Source organism: Benincasa hispida, chromosome 9 (assembly GCF_027475165.1).
Source record: "Benincasa hispida cultivar pf3 chromosome 9, pf3_genome.v1.1, whole genome shotgun sequence".
Taxonomy (NCBI): domain Eukaryota; kingdom Viridiplantae; phylum Streptophyta; class Magnoliopsida; order Cucurbitales; family Cucurbitaceae; genus Benincasa; species Benincasa hispida.
This window is the reverse complement of record NC_143486.1, coordinates 94,440,756-94,448,655: the sequence shown is the minus strand read 5'-3', so window position 1 is coordinate 94,448,655 and position 7,900 is coordinate 94,440,756. Positions and strand designations below refer to the sequence as shown.

At 45.5% G+C, this 7,900-nt stretch overlaps 1 pseudogene; it reads right to left on the bottom strand.

Moving 5' to 3' along the window:
• Positions 1-473: 473 nt before the first annotated feature.
• LOC150034215 (L-type lectin-domain containing receptor kinase S.6 pseudogene) lies at positions 474-2,440 on the bottom strand (annotated as a pseudogene).
• Between the last annotated feature and the right edge of the window lie 5,460 nt (positions 2,441-7,900).

The window sequence follows — 7,900 nt, the reverse complement described above, 5'->3', positions numbered from 1 at the left end:
AGGTGAGCCGCGATAGCTATGGAATAGCCGTAGGGCACGAACGGTATTCAATTGATTTGAGCTCTATCGTCACACCGGTCCAAGCCATATCAACGAAAACCGTCCGTTGTCCTTTACTTGTTTAGTGGCATCTGTCTGAGGGCATCTGGAATTGTCTGTTTCGGTATTCACTCTTGTAAACGGTCGCAAACGCTCATCTGTCTACGACCCTTCTTTCTTTTATTCATATTCAATATCCCGGTTATCTTTTTAGCGAATATCTCCCGTGCTTGGTTAATCGATTGAAGTACAGGTGCTTCGGTCAGCATGCATGACTAGGTGCTAAAGAGGTGCTAAAGAAATAGAAGCTTTTTATGCTCAAATTACATCAGCAAGATCAACTGTAGGTATTGGAAATTGGTAAAGCATGACTGACGTCCTCAATCCGTCAATCCAATCAATACCGCTTCCCTCTTTTATTCAAGATAGCTGCTTTTATTTTATTCAAGGGGGGGCGACTTGCTTGTAAGTAACATAATTTTTTTCTTGAAAGATATGCTACTTCCCGCTCTTCTGTCTGTCATCTGTCAACAGGTATCGGTCGCATCTGGTCAATCAGTACACACGATATCTGTCTGTAAATAAATCGAGATCTTTTTCGTTATGAGTAGTATTGTTTATCAGAAAGGAACTGAAAGACTATATCTGGGCTAGCTCGACTCCACCCCTACCAGGGCCTGAGCCCTTGGGGTGGAGGTGAGCGTTAATACAGTTTCAAACTATGAAATAAAAAAGAGTCTTAACAATAAGTCGACAACAGGTATCAAAATTATACAACAAGAAATAAGCAGAAATAGGTGCATAACGGTAAAAATGAGAATGAAATAGATAAGAATTTGGAATTCATACTTCATTTTCGGGCATTACAGAGGTTATATAATACACTCGACTATAAGGAGAGGAATAGTTATAAAAAACTATATTAAAGGAAACACAACTTCTTCGTTGAGGTTTGTTGAAAGGTGGAATTCCACCGATATAAAAAATTGAAGACTGGTGTTGGTTAACAAGCTTCAACCATGTCTGATACCAACTGCAACAAAGACCCCATACTGACAACCATTTGAAGTAATGTGGCCTTTCCTGAGCAAGTCTTAGCTAAATTGGCTCCGTTGGGTCATATACAGTGCATCATCAAGACTGGGACGATCTCCACCGAGATTCAATATTTCTTCAGATTCAGGTAAAACTGGTCAAATGCCCACTCTTGGTTTACTCACCGGCAACACAGAGTGGTGCTTCACCTCTAAGAATCCTTGCAGCTTCCTTCATCGGCGCTCACCTTTTTTGTCTGGGTGCACACAAGAAAGTCCCATCATCAGCATCCTTTCCATTTCCACCCCTTCTTCCCCATCAACCGTCGAATCAGCTGCCTCAATTAGTTTCCCCTTTTTCCACAGGTCCCAGACCCAGTCAACAACCACAATTCCATTATCATCAAGAGGCCTTCTCCCCGTTGCCACCTCTAACACTACCACACCAAAGCTGTAAACATCTGTCTTCTCAGTGGGAATACCCGAATAAACATACTCAGGTGCAAGATATCCCATTGTTCCTGCCGGTATAGTAGCTTCTCTTGTATTCGAACTGTGTTCATAAACTTCTGCCAGACCCAAATCCCCAAGCTTAGCATTGAACTCCGCATCAAGCAATATATTGCAAGTCTTCACATTTCTTTCTTTGAATTGAATTGCCTCTCACATTCTTCATTCAGATAAGTAAGAGCAGAAGCAACCCCCAAAACGATATGAAATCTTTGCTTCCATGACAGGACTCTCGTCGAATTGGAGTTTCTGTGGAGAATATTGCTGAGGCTTCCATTGGGTAAGTAATAATAAACCAGGACTAACTCAGTATCTTCACAGCACCATCCTTGAAGCTGAACCAAGTTCTTGTGCCGTAAACAACCCACCATTGTTTCAAACTCTGTGGTTCAAGGATTGCGCACGCAATCAATTCCATTGGCCCTCTCAAACCTTTTAATAGCCACTTCTCCACCAGATGGAAGAAACCCAAAGGTCTTGAATTGCCACCAATCAACAATGTGAACTGTTGAGCCCTGTCCGTTAGAGGCAGAGAAACCAACATGCATTCAATCTTTTAATTGCTTGGAGAGGTAAATTTGGGCAACAAGAAGAGGACTTGGAGGCCTAATCGGCGAGTACCCGATTCACACCCGGATCATTTTCATTGCATCTCTGTACTCAATCCAAACCGTTATCTGTCTCCCACTGGTCAAATCAATCCCCCTTGAAACAACATTAACGGAAGCCAAAGATACGCCCTCGCTTATATACCTATATGGTTGACATCAATACCTATATGATTCCCATTGATGTCAACAAGCGAAGGGTCGAAACTGGTATCAAATTCCACAGCGATGAATGAATCTTCCCCATCTAAGGCCAGTTCTGGGAGACCCATATACCCGGGGCAGAAAGAATCCGCATTAGAGGTGATCAGAAACGCAATCCCATCTCCAGAAGGACACAGTGGGGAAGATAGTTTTGAGAAGGAGAAACGTCATGAGAAAGATGCGGTGGAGTTCGTCTCGGAATCAAGAAACCGAATAGGGTAGACATAAAAAGCTCTGCCCACGCCTGAAGCAGAGGAAGAAGAAGAAGAGAGGCAGCTGACTTCTTGAGTGAGACTAATGGCTTTGTTTCTGAAGTAAGCATCACCAACTAAATTCTTTGCTTTTTGATTCGATTGGTTCACCGTCTATCTTTGCTCTTAGGGGAATGGGATAGCAGTGCAGATGAATTGAATCAAGAGTCAACCACCACTTGTAATTGAATCAGTAAGCGCAGGTACTCAAGATAGAGATTGGGATAGTTCATCCACTGCTCTCTTTCCGACAAACTGCTCGAATGGACAGACTCATAAAGAGAAGTGCGACCTCAGCACCGCATCTATCGACCGGGCTAACTGCCCCCGTTGACTCCCTTTTCCCGATCTACTGATTTTGCATGGGCTTCTTCCTATCTCTCAGTGTCATTCCCTATCAGAACCAAGCGACCTTCACTTCTGACTAAAGAACTAATAAGTGTTGAGACTCAAAGTAAGGACTCTACCTATCTAGCTATCCATTTTTTTAAATAGAAGAAAGCTACAATCTCATAAAGCTTGCAGGCAAGGTGTTGCTCCGCTCTTGGCTAGCATCCAGACTGCCTTAGTTAGCTACATCCCTCAGGGTTTAACATCCAGAAAGTCACGCAGCGAGCTATCAAACAAGAAGTCGTGAACTCCAGAAAGGAAAGAAAGAACTCCAGCAAAGATAGCATAGACGGGTACTGCTACTTGAAAGCCTAAGGAAAATAGCAAGACAGGGGTTCTCATTACTATGGATATATCCTCACCCCTTACTTCTCTTCCATTTTCATTGTATCCTTTTTGAGTTGAAGAAAGGCCCTGTCTTCCAATCAGTCTTTCTTTCGTACTCCTTTCTTTCTCCCCCTTCGGTTAAAGCAAGCCCGTCCAATCCTCTATGCATTACCCCTTTCCCGCCTTCGACTTCAAGCAGTAACCAGCTCGCTGCTCTAACGGGTGGGTTTGAGCCAGGGGTTACGCAAGTCCTTCTTCTCATTGGAAAAAAGAATAGAAAGAAGAACATACGGGAGTAGGAAGAGCAAGTCAGCTACCCTGCCTGTCAGCTACTTCTATGCTCTTGTTTTCAATAGATAGGATGGAAGCACTATCAGTCCTTTCTGCGTCTATTTTAGGTCTAACTCAAGAAATTGTGTAAGTGAAGGCGGATCGAGCTTATACTCTTAATTATCCTGTGTCTACTCTTTAGGCAGAATACCGTCACCCAAATTGAAAATTCCCAAACTCGGGGATGTTTCCAGTACCTAGATTTTCTTACCATGAGTACACCGAGCTAAGAGAATAGATCTCGTCTATAAGAGTCCTGTTTGTTGCCGAGGAGCTTAGCGGAGAGTATAGAAGATAAGCGGTGTTGCGAATGTTTCCTTTATTGACCATAAACGTTTAGGCCCTAAAGTCAGATTTAAAGAATAGTTTCGAACGAACCGAACCCACCCCATTCAATTCAGGGTTGTAACTGAAGCAAGCACTTGGCTTTAGAGCCCTATCACGTAAGGGAGAAGAAAGACTGAATGTGTGAAGCATACGGGGGGTAAGAAGCGAACTTCTCCCCCTGTCTGTCATCTGCGATCAATGCACTCAATTTATCTTGATTTGGGCAGTCACGGGCTCTTTGAGGGCCTCCACAAATGAAACAACCCCAACCCTTTGTTAGGTTTACCAGGCTTGTTCCCAGCTCTTTGGTAGCATGTTCTTCCCCTTTCTTTTGCTCTCCACTCCACCCGTCTTGTTGCCTCGAAGAAGTTTCCCCTTTGTTTGTGCGAATGAGTATGTTTTTCCATGTCATCTACCATTCTTTCTGCAGCAATGATTGCAGAAGCCAAATTCGGTACATTTTGCCAACGAAGTTCTACAGTTCAGAATAAATGTGAAAAGAAGAATACCTGTTCTATCTGTAATGTTCTATGTTACCAACTCTGTTACCGAGAGAACAAGTAACTCTGCTATTACCTCTCACTATTGTATTGATTGTACCTGTAAAGAAGAATATCTGTTAAACAGAGTCAAATAGTATGTTACATTGATTTTCCCGAGCAAACAATAGATGTTCTTTGAAACTCGTTGAACGAGAAATATCTGTTCTTTTCTTCTTTCTTCCCTTATCTTCTTGCTTATCACGTAGGACTTCATCTTTTATGAATGCATACACCTGTTGGGCTGAGGTCGAACTTCTTTCTTGTGTTTGACTTACCTACCGATTCAACCTCGGAATCAATCCCAATGTAGTTCGATTTTACTCGCATCAATCCCGAACGATGCACAAAGAGAAAACCAGTATCCGCCACTAATTGATTAATACAGTAGCTCCAGAGAAAAAGTAGCGCTACCACCAATAGAATAATGGCGAGGGACTTTATTTGTTTTTCAACACCCGAAGGTAGCCGCACAAGCCTAAGAGAGAGTGTAGGGGGTGCTGGTTCCTTCATTATTTTAGCAAAAGTTCCTGCGGCTCGAGCCAGCTTTGCGCTTTGACCTGGATGACATTCTATATCATGTACCCATGTTCCTATACGTATATCGGCAAATGGTATGCAATTTCCTATTTGAGAATTTAGATAAAGTATCTCGTATCTAGTTGCGGGGGGGCGTGGCCAAGAAGCAGCCAGCTGACTGCCCCCTTCCATTCGGCCTTTCTTCGCTGTGTGAATAAGGTCTTAGTATGTATGGCCATTCTGGGCGGGTCGCAATAAGTCGCTGGTCGAAGGTTTGGACCAATCGCAATTCATCACCATCTTGCCCGCTTCCAATTGATGACTGGCTATTAAATAAGTGTTGACCTAAGTCCCTGTGCTGAGGCTCGGCTCCCGAACCGTACGTGAGCTGCCTCGTACGGCTCTTCCTAAGAACTTAAAGCCCCCTCTCTCTAAATAGAAAAAAAAAAACTTTCAAAAAAGCCTTGCCAACTATAATAAGTGGCTATTATTAGAGAAACAGCTTCGTTCCTTGACTTCTTTGCTCAGTCAAGCTTCTTTGTTCCTTAGTGTAGTCTCAGTCCATAGTTTAAGACTCCGTTCCAACTAGCCTACCTAGTATATATCCACAGTTGACGTGACTCCGTACCGACGCCTTTCCCTTTGTAGACGGCTAAGTTACTTTGTAACCTTAATGTACTGATTTTCGTACTTTCTTACTATATCATAGGCCTTTGTCGGGCTTTCGTCCCTTCGCCTATAGGCGAAGGCTTGGCTTCGCTATCGCTCATGACTTAGTATAGAGTCCGTGTAGTGGTCGGCCTTTCGAATGCCTCCTTCCTGGCTTTTCTGAGAGGCCCTTTACGACTATAAGGAAGAGGGGGCTGTTCACCTTTGTCAACTTAGCTACTTAATACTCAATACTAAGTAAAGGCGAACGGCATTCTGAGCTGGAAGGAGGCAAGCAAATGAAGGGAGGCATTACGGGCCGACTACAAGAAGCAAAGCTTCGTAGACTCGACAAGTCACTTATAGAATGCCGACTACTAAGTGAAGACTTTCCACTTCATTGAAAAAGGGAAGGTTCGAAGACGCTCGACCGATAGGGAGAGGAGAAGGGGGGGGAGGGAAGCGAAGCTTAGCGAGCTTTCCGCCGGCCGACCACTACATAAGCCACTGGTGGAGAAAGCTCGAAGAGCTCCTCTTCATTCGTTGCTAAGCCAAGGTCCCAGGTCTCCGAGTCAGCCCGCGCTTTTTCGAAGAATCCTGCACCCATGAGCATATGGCCTGGCAGGCCTTCCCTTTCCGCCGGAGCTTCATGGGCGTTGCCTCGTTCCCCAATCAGATGTTTGGATGTGAGCTATACTCCGCGAGGAGCCAAACGGGCGTATGGCCTTGCCATTTGACCTCTCTTCCCGTGTGACTAGGAATGCTCAGTGACAACCTCTCAATTGTCACCGCCTGGCCTCTCTTGCTACCACGGTAGCACCTAGTGTGGTCAGCACCAATCGTGTTCGGGTCACAAAGCTTACACTCATTCACATTGGTTCATCCAGCTATGCCCCGGGCCTTTTGCTCTTCTAACGTAAAAGGTGGCCGGCCATTCGTCAACGCCCAGGAATCCGCTTGACATCTCAGCGGCGGGATTGGATACCCGCATCCGATCGAAGTTCCATTTTAGTGCCCTCCTAACATAAAGGCGAGCTTTTCTAGGTGGGTCGCTTCGCGTAAGACATTGCTTAGGACCAACGGGTCACACGACAGGTGCACGATTGACTTTGCATGCTCCATCCTTCGGCCCTTCGCCTATCGGCTTGGCAGGTAAGCTACCTTGATCCGTCTCTGGTTTCGATTCGTTATGCTCAGCACCTCCAACAAGCCCTAAAGTCTCTTGCCGCCTAAAACTCCGCCAAGAAAGCGCAGCTTTACGTTTAATCCTATGTGCCCAGAGAATGCTATGCGTTCTCCACTTTCGGACCTCGCAAAGAGAGAACGTGTTTTTTCCTCTGAGTTTCTCTCTCATTCGCGGAGCGAAGAAAGCGGGCTTTGCCCCAGCTACCGCTAACCTTGGGAAACCAAAAGAGCTACCGAAGGAAAGGGATGCTGTCTCTCCCTTGGTCTTTTGAGAGGAGAAGGCGGAGAAGAAAATGTCCTTCGTGCAAGGTTTTTTGCTTCCTGCGCCCTTACTAGTACTAGTAAAGGGGCTCTTCGACCAAGGAGGCATCCTGGTAGGAAGGCCGACCACTACATAAGCCGCCATCCGTCCAGGAGAGAAGCAAGCTACCTTTCTTTGATCCACCTTCCCGGGCGGGGAAGAGAACGAAAATAGGCCGCGGATGGTGGTCGTGGTAGGTTCGAGGATCTTACGCGGCGGAGCGAACTCCTCTATCGTCTTGCATTTCCTCTGGCGGACCCCCTCTTTCCATCGTACTGGAGCGATCCGAGAAGAACGATTAGGGTCATATTCTATTCTTTCCACAATGCCCATAGACAAAGTGCTTCGTTTCAGATCAATTCTTCGCTGCAATCGCTTCGATCCACCCCCTCGGTGAAAACCCGTAATACACCCTGAGGAATTCCTACCAGCGGACTTCCCTGTACTCAAAGTGAATTGTCTAAGTGCTCTCCCCTCTTGGCTTTGTCTCTTTGTCGAGATCGTAATCATTCGATGCCGCCCCTCTTCCTCTCGGTCGAGCTGCTTCGCCCCTACTCTTATAAAAAAAAGGCAGGCTAGCCCCTACTTCTTCTTTCTACTCCTTCATCGTCGTTGGTCCTTTTTTTTGACATAACATTCTCGGCTGCCTCCGGTCCGGTAGGAAAGAAACCTGTAGCCAGTGACTAGT